Source organism: Diadema setosum, chromosome 22, assembly GCF_964275005.1.
Source record: "Diadema setosum chromosome 22, eeDiaSeto1, whole genome shotgun sequence".
Lineage (NCBI taxonomy): Eukaryota > Metazoa > Echinodermata > Echinoidea > Diadematoida > Diadematidae > Diadema > Diadema setosum.
The window spans coordinates 25,537,988-25,549,496 of record NC_092706.1 but is presented as its reverse complement, the minus strand read 5'-3'; positions in this window follow the sequence as shown (position 1 = coordinate 25,549,496).

Below are 11,509 nucleotides of genomic sequence, written 5' to 3'. Positions count from 1 at the left end.
ACACAAATAGATTTCTCGCAGTATTTAGGTATGTTCAATTCAAGTCAATTCAATTTTATTCAAAAACCAAACATAAATAACAAGATAACACAAATCGCTGATACAAAAATTCACATGGTTTTTAGGACCCCGAAAGAAGCAAGGCTTGTCAGTGGGGCCCTATGCAAGGTACACATAAGTTGGGACTCAGCAGCACAAAGGCCAACCGGCAATGATGTAAAGTGACATTCCCCATCATAATAAACAGTTGAGTGAACATTCAGATCAGGCACTGAAACCACCGACAGCAGACCAAGGTACCACGTAAGTTCACACACTAACACTACGACATGGCAAGTATATATCAGAACAATCATAATGTATATACAATGGCAACAGATAAACCTACATAAAAAGGAGACCATAAACACACTAACACACACACACACACACCCACACCCTCACACCCCCATACACAACCACACCACACAGAGCACTCAAAACTAAAGTAGGCTGGCCAATCTACATAACATCAAATAAAATAATGTTTAACATGTAGTTTAACAATTCATTTCAAATTGTCTTATAGATATTTTTTACACTGAACTTTTAACCTAGAAAATGTTGTAGTGGTCCTGATGTCAACAGGTAGTTGGTTCCACTTTTTAATACAAGTGGTTCGGAAAGAATTCAGGGAAACAGTAGTCCTTACATGAGGACGATGGAAAAGGTTTCTTTGACGTGTGTTGTAATTATGAATCCGTGGGTTCAGGGCAAATAATTCTTTTAACTGGCAAAATTGTTGACAAGACTGAAGTTTAAACACAGAAACCAAACTATGAAACGATACTAATTCATCAATTGGTAGTAACTTTAACTGAAGGAATAACGGCTTACTCGGCTGTCGGAAGTTGGAATTGGTGACAAGCCTTATTACTTTCTTTTGTAATACTTTCACTTTATCAATGTGGGTCTTAAACGTATTGCCCCATGCAACATTGCAATAAGTCAGGTAAGGAAGAACAATGCTATTGTATAAAGTTCTTAGAATCCTCTCTGGTAATATACATCTTAATCTACATATAACACCAACACTTCGAGAAACTTTGGTTCAAACAGATTCTAGATGGGGTTTCCAAGTCAGATGCTCATCGACAATAACTCCAAGGAATTGAACATGTACGCTAAGGACAACATCGTGTCCCCCGATGTTTAAAGTATCAATATCATTCGGAATAATTTTACCTCTAGACCGAAATACAATACATTTAGTCTTTTGAACATTTAGCAATAGCTTATTACAACAAAAAGCAAATCATTTTTTTTTATTTCAGCATTTGCTACTGTCATCAGAGTAACAATATTTTTATTAGAGAGTAGTAAACTAGTGTCGTCAGCAAATAGTGAATATGAGAATATTTGTGATGAGTTAATGATATAATTTATATATAGTTTAGTTTAGTTTAGTTTAGTTTATTCTTTATCAAAAATCACACCAGTCACACGGACGGCCGGCCTAAAAAGGCCTATGAGTGATACATATACATCAAACATTATAAGTAATACTAAATATATAAATGTATCATGTAAGACATACAGACAATAAAAAATGATTTAACATAACAAAAGAGAGAATATGGTGGGCTAAATAATACATAAAAGAGATATTCAGTTGTGGGAATATAATAAATTGTTACGGCACGTTAAAATAAGGTTGGCAAAACTGGCTACTTGACAGCACAGTGACTCTGATGATATTAAAAAAAGGAATTGTTGGTAAATAGGTAACAGAGGAAAAGTAGGATCTCTTTCTGATATAATACTGAATAATTGTGATCTAAAATCATCATATGCAGAACTAATCATAAAACAATGAAAGTCATCTTCTACATTACCAGAATTACAGATTATACAAAATCTTTCATCGTGTGGGACATTTTTATAACGTCCGGTTTCAAGGGCAATAGGGGCACATTTACTTCTGAACAGAGTTAATGCTCGCCTATTAGATCTATTCTGACACTGAGTAACATAATTAGAAGTATGCATAGAATGTTTAAAGTTACGATAAGTTCTGAGTTTGTGTCTGGATTGGGGAACTCTCCTTTTATCATCAAACAGTGAACATTTCCACTTATTTTCAATAAATAATTCACATGCTTTGGATACGGTGCTCACAAAATTATGTGTACTAACAAGCTCAGCCAATGGTTCAACGTGCATACACTGCAATTTTGCAAATAATTGTTTAACCTTATAACACCAATTTTTAACACCATTATCTACCAGGGACTTAGACCACAAGAAATTTTTTCAGGGTAACGGTCAGTAGTATGCTTACTCAGGTTACACCAAAGTCTAGCAATTGACTGACACTGATAATAGAAAGGGGGATCCCAACCCATATCACCCATAACTGCATCATTAGGGATATATTTCCCCATTCCAAGATAGAAATGACATGCTCTATTAAAAAAAAACACTATTAATGGCTGAATATTCTTCTAAGACCCAAATACCGCTTGCATTGCAATACGGGCAAAATCATAGCATCATACAATTTTGTGTAGGTCACAAACAGAGAACCACCGATCAATTTAAATTTACTAATATTGCATTCCAAGGGCTCTATAATATCTTGGTTCCTTTTTGTAAACTTACAAATTCATCAAACCACAATCCAAGATATTTATATGAGTCAACAATATCAAGCTTCTGACCATTACAATAAAAATAAATATAGACGTGGTTTTTGCTTGGAGTTTTCTCCTGAAATGTACAATTTGAGTTTTTAGAGTATTAAATTCGATCCTCCACTTCTGGGCCCACGCACATACACTATCAAGCTTCAACTGAAGATCATTTTCATTGTCAGCAATTACCACAATGTCATCTGCATACATAAGCATATCAATGTTTGTATCTAACACCTGAATACCTCTATTACACAGCCTCACACTATCAATTATATCATTAATGAAAATATTAAACAGGACTGGGGACAAAAGACAACCTTGTTTTACCCCTAGATCCACATTAAAACAAGGAAAAGTAAAAATTACGCGGTGCATAAAATATGTCCCCGCCGGAAGTTTAAATCTTTGGACTGGAATCGTCAAAAATCAAGGTCAAAGGTCAAAGAAGTCAAAGGTCAAAATTCTGTGTAGAGGTATGGAAGCCCTCACCTAGTGCCATCACATAAAGCAAACGGAATCGAAATCGGGTTAAAAATGGCGAAGGAGTAACATTTTGTAGCCAATGTACAATAATCTCAAAAATCAAGGTCAAAGGTCAAAGAAGTCAAAGGTCAAAATTCTGTGTAGAAGTTTTGAAGCCCTCACCTAGTGCCATCACATAAAGCAAACGGAATCGAAATCGGGTTAGAAATGGCGAAGGAGTAGCATTTTGTAGCAAAATGTACAGTATAGGTCAAAAAATCAAGGTCAAAGATCAAAGAAGTCAAAGGTCAAAATTCTGTGTAGAAGTTTTGAAGCCTTCACCTAGTGCCATCACATAAAGCAAACGGAATCGAAATCGGGTGAGAAATGGCGAAGGAGTAGCTTTTGTAGCCAATGTACAATACAGGTCAAAAATCAAGGTCAAAGGTCAAAGAAGTCAAAGGTCGAAATTCTGTGTAGAAGTTTTGAAGCCTTCACCTAGTGCCATCACATCAAGCAAACGGAATCGAAATCGGGTTAGAAATGGCGAAGGAGTAGCATTTTGTAGCAAAATGTACAATATAGGTCAAAGGTCAAGGTCAAAGGTCACAACTGAAAATCTGTGTAGAAGCTTCAAAGCTCCTATGTAGTGCTATCATATAAAGCAGCAGAATCAAAATTGGCTCATAAATGACAGAGAAGTAGCAATTTGAACATTTTGATCACACACGGACACACACACGTATACGGAGCCCGTTTCATAGTCCCCTGCTCGAACTCGTTCGGCGGGGAAACAAATCAGTAAGATTACCATTTACATTTACAGCACATTTGGTATCTTGATAAAGAGCCTTTATGGAGTTATACAACTTGCCATGAACACCAATAGACCTCAGCTTATACCATAACAAAATCCTGTTAACACGGTCAAATGCTTCTTTTTGCATCAATAAAACAAACAAAAGTATCTTTTTTTACAAAGCTTTCTGCTTTCAATGATAGAATAGAGGCTATATACGTGCTCGAGACAACTCCTTTTTTTTCGAAACCCGTTCTGTTCCTCATTAATAACGCATTCTTTTTCAAGGAAATTAATCAATTTTTCTTTTATAATATCACAATAAAACTTACAAATCACAGATATCGATGTAATACCTCTGTAATTTAGAGGTTCACGTTCATACATACCAGGTTTAAGAATTGGATGAATAATACCTTTTTGCCATATCTGAGGGGAAATACCATGTTCAAAACAAAAAGAGCATAAACCATGCAGGAACTAAATAGAAACTTTATTTTTTACTACCTCAGCAATTATAAAACCATATATTCCTGCTGCTTTATCTAATTTTGCTCTGTTTACTGTTGAAGTTACCTCTGATAAACCAATAGGATGATTCAGATCATCTCCCTGTGAATCAATTTCCTGAACATTTAATTCCAACTCTAATAATTTCTTTTTTTATACCAAACAAAAAATCATCATCAAAATCAGCATCATTATCAGTAAAAAGAGAGGAGAAATCATTTTGCCATTTACTCAATACAATATCAAAATTCTCAGTTATTTCTTCATCACTATTAACTACCTCCATAGGAATTTTATGACACCTGTTATTTTCATCTCAACCAATCTTCCCTATCTCCTTTCAAAAACTACTAGAGTCTTTTAATATCAACATCGCATCCAATGCATAAATTTTTCTATGCTGATATGCCCTTTTTGCTTGACGTACAGCTTTATCAAAATGTCTATGTACATGAGGAGTTTGTTCGCAAAAACCGATAAGTCCATATTTGCCCAAATGGAGATATTTGCGATGAAAGGTCAAGAAAAATAAAGAGAATGATAAGAAAATGTTTGCTTCTTTTGACCATAACTTCAAAAATGTACCTTTATATGTAGTGACATATCATTTAAAAGGTACTATTTTGTACTTTATGACAGAGACCGTACTTCAAAATCTTCAAAAATGTACCTTTATATGTAGTGACATATCATTTAAAAGGTACTATTTTGTACTTTATGACAGAGACCGTACTTCAAAATCTTCAAAAATGGACTTATCGGTTTTTGCGAACAAACTCTTCACATCTTTATAATCATCAAACTTGATCTTTCTACCATAAGCATTTCTACATTTCAACCATTCTTTTTGTTTACATTTCACTCTATTCGACAAAAATTTCACTCAAATTTGACGAAACAGAAAAATCCATAAATGATCTTCCTTGATAGTTTGTTTCAAAATCAATAGTCTTTCTTTGTCTAATGCAATCTATGCCTTCGAAAATATCTGATAAATTTCCAGTTCTCGCACTAAAATCTCCACAGATTTGAATTTTACCGCAATCTTTATATTTGTGTACTCCGGAGAGTAGCTTGTCAAAAAATTCTTCACCATGTCCCCCTCTGCTTGAGTTTTCTGGAGGTAAGTAACAGATGCAGATATAAAACAAATCCTTTCCTTGCTTGTCTTTCAACTTCAGCCATAATATCCGATCATATGATTTCTCCAAACATTTAACAGAATAATACTCAAGCACACGACGATGCATCAAACAGCCGACTCCTCCAGATCCTTTCCTTGCATTTTTGTGCAATTGTAACCGGTTATGCCCAAACCAAATGTAGTTGCTAACTTGAATTGTTTGACTTTCAACAAGATGAGTTTCCACCAAACAAATAATATCAAAATCACACTTCGCTAAAATGGTTTTCCTCAATGAATATACCTATATCAAAAATAACAAAGGACAAAACACTGACCCATGTGGCACACCATACCGAATGGAACCAGATTGCGATTGACACCATCAATCACTACATGTTGTGAGCTGCGGTTAAGCAAGTAGTTTTTAAACCATAATAATGCTGTTCCTCGTACTCCATAGTGTTAAAGTTTACTCAAAAGGATGTTATGGTCTAGGGTGTCAAATGCCTTTGACAAGTCTAGAAAAATTCCAAGGCAATAATGTCCATCATCACATGATTTTATGATAGTATCCAACAAGTTGAAAACGCCCATGCTAGTAGAAAAATGTTTACGAAAACCAAACTGTTGTGGAATCAGAACATCTCTTTTCAACAGAAAATCGTTTAAACGGTTGTAAACTATTTTCTCTAAAATCGTAGAAAAAATTGGTAAAAGCGCTATAGGTCTGTAATTAATCGGATTCTTATTATCATCTTTTTTATACACAGGAACTATTTTAGCTATCCTTAGCTTGTCAGTCATAATTCCTTGCGACAATGATTTGTTGAAAATATCACATAATGGCTCAGCAAAAAAAAAAAAAAAAAAATGAATGCATTCCTTGACAACCCGAGGGGCAATATCATCCGACCCACTTGACTTCGATGACTTGAGCGAGGATACAAATTTAGTGATTTCAAATACAGAAGTTGGACTAAAAAACAAGGATGAATTATCACTACTTGGTTTTAAGTATTCATAAAAAAAACTGTGGGACTGAAGGAATCTCTCTACTTATTTTAGCGGGTAATCCTATAAAATACCTGTTAAAAGCTTCTGCCTTCTGTTTACTCGACACCAGAGATAATCCTTCATGAAACATCTCAGAAGGAATTGAGCACTTCTTACCTCGTCCCAACAGTCCATGAATGTGTGACCACGTTTTTTAATATCACCTTTACGCTTTGAAATAAATTGTTATAAAAATTCTTCTTTGCTAGACGAAGAGTTTTAACCAAAATGTTTTTGAACTCTACATATTTCTTTTTATTCTCATTAGTTGGTGTTTTGACGTAACTGCTATAAAGCTTATGTTTACGATTTATTGACTTCAATAGGCAACAAGTAACCCAAGGTTTCTTACATTTTTCTTACATGTCACTTTCTTGAGAGGAAAACATGTATCATATGTGACCCTCCACCTCAAAACAAACAAAAAGTCGCCAGACATGAATTTTTAGTTAAGACCTTATTCTGAAAGAGCAGACTTTAAGCTTTAAAATGATGTATGACTCAAATCAAATGGACTCTCCTAAACCTATCTAAATATTGGAAAGAAAGCACAAACTCAGGAAAAGTGTGAACTGAGAAAAGAGGCTCTGAAGTACAGTGTCTATTCAAGCGCTTAATCTTTACCAAACCATGCTGGCTGTGCGATGAATGGGACAAAAAAACAGGAAGTAAACCACCAGAGTAACAACAATGAAGAGATTATCAGATTAAACTGAAATGAAGCATGCCTCATTAACACATTCTGTCCATAATTAATGCCAACTTTCAAAGCAGTAGCACTATCCTTTCAAAAGTTATTAGAGTTGAAAGTGAAGAGTGTGGACAAGGTTTTTCAGAAATGAAAAAGGGATTCTAAAGACACACCTAATCACACTATTCTACCAAAAATGTTCGAGATAAACAGCTTAAAAAACACACTTTCCTTCCCGTTTGATGATATCAAATTTTAGCATAATGTAAAAGAAGACCCGCTCTTTCAGAAAATATGAAAAAGTCAAGTTCGGCTAGGTTGACCCATTTCACTTATTTTCAGTCCTCACGCAAAATCAGTGTGTGCGACTTTATATTCGTTTTGAGGTGCATGGTCACATATTATAAATCTTTAAAAATCCGAATAAAATATTCATGTGAATCATTAGCATTATCCAATACATACAGATCCTCCCAGTTGATATTCAATAGCTGTTGCTTAAAAGATAAAATTCTTTCATCTGTTATTAGGCGCTTAAACATGGTTTGATTGTTGGATTTAAAATTCGTCAAATGATAAATCAGTATTTTTTAAACCAAAAGTTTGTAGTGAGATCCTTGACATTGTACATTCATTGAAATCAAGTAATACAGTTGGTCATGATGAAATGAGTACGTATATTTTTAAACAAATTGTTGGTAGTATATTGACACTTTTAGTACATACAAGTGTATATTTAACTTGTCCCTCTCAACTGGTATATTTCGGAATGCATGTAAAATTGCAAAAGTCAGTCCAATATACAAAAAAGATGACTCCTCTCTTGTATCCAATTACCGTCCTATCTCTATTCTTCCTAGTCTTTTTAAGGTAATAGAAAGGCTTTCTCTCTTGTATCCGATTACTGTCCTATCTCTATTCTTCTTAGTCTTTTTAAGGTAATAGAAAGGCGTGTTTATAACAGACTGTATGATTTTTAAATTCAGAATTACATACTTAATCAAGAAAGTTTTATTCTACAGATATGGCACTAGTCCAGCTGTACGATACAGTGTCGACTGCCTTAGCTGAACAAAGACATGTCATTGGTGTTTTCATGGACGGCATTTGACACTCTTGACCACACTCTCCTTATACGTAGATTGCATTGCTGTGGAGTTCGTGGCATTCCACTACAATGGATCAAAAATTGCTTATCGAATAGAAAGCAATATGTGTATTATGGATATGTTAACTCTGAAGTATTACCTATACAATGTGGCGTCCAACAAGGATCCATATTGGGACCTGTACTATTTCTGGTGTATATAAATGATATTTCTAACTCATTTATGTTACTGCAATAACATCATATTTGCCGATGACACCAACGTATTCTGATCCAATTCTGATTTTAATTCCCTCTTCAGAACTCTTAATACTGAATTACCGAAATTATCTACATGGTTTAAGAGTAATAGATTATCACTGAACTTAAAATGACAAATTTTATTCATTTTCGTAATAAGAAGCATGAAAATGAACTGCAACATTTTAATATCATGGTAGATGGTATACCATTGGAACAAAAAGAGAGTATCACATTTCTCGGAATTTACACAAAAGAAAATATGAAATGGAACAGTCATATGCAATACATATCTGATAAAGTGTCTCGTAATGTTGGTATACTCCATAAGCTTAAGTATTATGTCCCTAAGAATATCTTATTTATGTTATATAACTCGTTGATATTATGGTACATTTCATATTGCAATATGGTATGGGCAACTTCAAAAAGTCACATTGATAATTATATTACTTGTACAAAAGAAAGCTATACGTATATGCACCAAATCAGGTTATCCAGATCATTCAGATCCTTTATTCGCAGAATTAAAAACACTCAAGGTAAATGACATTTTTTTTTTTTGGGAAAATTCACTCTTTATGTTTCGTTTACATAATGGTCAGTTGCCATCTTCTGTCTTTCGCTTTTTCATTTGTATCTCTAAACGAAATTGATCTTTTATTAACACTTTTGATCGCGCAAAAACGAAATCGATTGGTGTTTGTATTAATTTGAACGACTAACAGATACGAAACGAATGGTATTGCTGAATATGAATTACCATTTTATGAATTTGATTGACAAGAGTTTGAAATTGACCGTGAAATCCTAAAGCACCATGACCAGATGTCTTCTGCAAATAGGAAACTCCTTCGAGTTTTTGTGATGATTTTATCTTGAAATAATATTTTCAAATAAGCAAGACAGAAATCAAGAAAATCATTATCATTTTGAGTGCAATTTCAAGACGTAGGCCCTAAAGTAAGACTAAAAAAAAGAAGATAAAATCAAGCGCTCTCCCCTGTATATCATACAAATACAGCGAGTAACAGATAAACATCTTTAAGGTTCCAATTTCCTCTCCAACATTAAAAATAATGTACTAGTATACATTCTAACACTGCATAATGTAAGCCCACATATTTATTATGTTTATACTTCCTAAGAACCTCACTGATGGCATAAGATTGTGTTTCAGTTTCAGTTTCAGTAACCTTTATAATTGTGTTAATCAAACACAAGGGCCAAAAGATTCACTTACGTTGTTGACAATCTGTGGCCTTAATCCAGTTGACTGCCGTTGAATTAGAAGGCACCCTATCTCTGGAAAATGTATGATATGCTGGGAAACCAAGTTCTCCACAGATCGAATCAGCAACGTGTTCAGTAAATCCTTCCCAGCAAACAAAGCTGTTGGTAGCTGATTGCAACACAAAGCCTTCGAGAGGAGAACGTTCTCCGATGAGTTCCAGAGAAGGCATATCTGTGTACCGAAGTGTAGGGAAGTTATTCGAATGAACCACCAATACAAGTTTCCAAAATAATTATAGTTCTCTCCACCAATATCTTAAATACATGTTAAAGTTTTCACTCATTTTCATGTTAAAGTTTTCACTCATTTTCATGTTAAATACGTCCATTACGCATTACAAGTGATGTACTTTTTTAATGCGCATCTTGGGTGTTTAATTAGAATGCTAATTTTAATATCCGGAAAGAGCAACCGACACGATGAAGCGAAGTGGAATTATCACTGTCGAAAATATATCCGCATTTAATGATTTGTAATGCGCAAAGCAATTGCGAAATCGATTGCCAAATTAGTATATCTGAACAAAGAAAAACGATTATTGAATGACGGTATTTCGATGTCTGAGCAAATGTGACGAAAATGAATGCTTCTAATATAAATTAAATGTCAAACAATGAAATTGGCTGGGAAACTCTATATCATCACTGTGGCATTTTCTCTGGCTCTCCGGAAGAATTAAATACTTTCACCATAATCATGTTTCTATATATATGTATATATATATATAAATATATATATATATATATATATATATTGCGTGTGTGTGTGTGTGTGTGTGTGTGCTACTATTATACGAGGTACTTTTAAGTTTCCTTACTACCACGACATTCTGTAGACCTATACATCCGTGTCAAAAGTCTTTAAGGAAAGAAGGCAAAACTTTTGCATACAAAATCCTTTTTCGCGTATACACTCTAAGGCGAAGTCAGAAGAAATTAAAGGCCACGTATGTCAAATTTAACTACTGTGTTTATGGGGTCACGTTAGATAATTATTGTTTTTCGTAAGCGATCAATGATCTCAAATTAGACTGGCTTATCACATAGAAAGAACGAGAACAAGACGTTAGTATTTATAAATCTGTTTGTAGGATCAGTGGACTCACTTTGTCCCTTGACGACCGCGGATGGGTCAGGAGCCCTGACGAGTATAAAGTATGTCGCTGCCCAGGCTCATTGACAGGTGTACATACCATGCATGAGTATTATACTTTTAATAATAACATTGACGAAACATGATATGTAATTACAGATTTTGTACAAACTTTTGTGTGTAGCCTATTACATGTATGTACCATGTCAGGATTTTAGGAGAACTAATCTAAACACGAAGGAAGTGCTACAGATGCATTGCAGATTGTCATGATTCGAAGCGCCAGTATTTTTCATAAACAATTTGTGTTTGTTACATTGTGTGTCGCGATAAATGGTGCGTGTTTGTTTCAAAAAAACATTTTTTTTTATTATATTGTGTGTCGCGATAAAATGGTGTATGCTTGCGAGCGAACGTAACGAGGGAATTGCCAATTTTTTGTACTTGTATCTGCCACAG